Here is a 1,347-nt window from a genome sequence, read left to right as displayed (position 1 = left end):
ATACCGTAAGTCTTAAACACCATTGTTTCCTCTTTCTTAAATAAATCTGGTGTTTGCAAAAAAACACTGAAAAATAGGCTAATCCTAACATAACAGCGACTATTACAAAAGAGTTGCGATCATTAATAGTTACGCCCACAACATTTGCATAGACGAATCAACAGAAGTTCTGTGGGTAGGCTATTGTGAAAAAAAGGCAAAGCGAGGACAATAGCGGAAATGGCAGATCACAGGAATAAATGTTATGTTCCAGGTTGTGCAGGAGATGTTAAGTGCAGGGATGGTTGGTGTCTGTAACTTACTTAGAAAGGCAAGGAAAACAAATAAGGCGATTTAATAAAATAAGGCGAGCCACTGAAGGGACATTAATGCTAGTGGTAGCCTGTTATATTGCAGTACATAAGATTTCACTTACCACATAAACGGAGAGCTGGAGAAATGACTGCGTGGACGATGGCGAATTATTTACAGATCCTGAGCATCACTAACAAGCATCTAAACTTTTGTGGTAAGTACACTGTTAGACATTTCTGTAATTTCTATATCACCCAGTATAAAACAGCAAATTCCCTTTAAAGTAAATAACTGTAATTCCCTTTGCATCATGGGAATTTTCTGTGACGTCAAACACCACATACAGAGACTAACTGTATTTTTAAAAATTGAGGTATACTACTGTATTTGCGGTAACGACCTCTTTGGCACCACTCCATTGAGATAATTCTTTTCCTCATTTCTTACATTTTGACTGACAGGATTTTGCGCCACAGGAGTTTATCCTTTGTTTCAGAAACAGCGCGAGTGGAACAGCGTGCTTAGAGTACTACTGTACTTCAGAAATATACTGGGGTATCAGTTTATTGTCCGGCATCTATTGTGGATAGTATCACGGATTATAATGGTTTCAAGACTGTTTTTTGTCACGCCACGCCGCTCACGTCTGAGGACATGGAACCAGTGAGGCAGCGCAGGGGGTTTTCCACGGGGATGGAAACCGTGAGCGGGAGAGTTCCGGAGAGCATCTGCGCTGTTTATTGATGCACCTTACAAGCAAGCAAGGTAAATATATATATATACATTTGTATGTCTGTTTGTGTGTGGTTTGTCAGATTTTTGCCCAACAGTGTAACCTAGTAACATTTAACGTTACTCGTCAACATTATGGTACATAAACTTTACCACGGTAAACTGCGCTGTACTTTCAATTAACAAACGACGCTGTCAGCTTATTACATTACCAAATAAAATTATTTTAACGCGCAAGGCATAATCTTATATTAACAGTAAGTTAACAAATGTGAAATTTTGTTCAGGTGTTAATTAATGTTCGCCAGTAGTCTATTTGAG

Source organism: Garra rufa, chromosome 2 (genome assembly GCF_049309525.1).
Source record: "Garra rufa chromosome 2, GarRuf1.0, whole genome shotgun sequence".
In the NCBI taxonomy this organism is placed as follows: domain Eukaryota; kingdom Metazoa; phylum Chordata; class Actinopteri; order Cypriniformes; family Cyprinidae; genus Garra; species Garra rufa.
Note: the sequence above shows the minus strand (reverse complement) of the source record.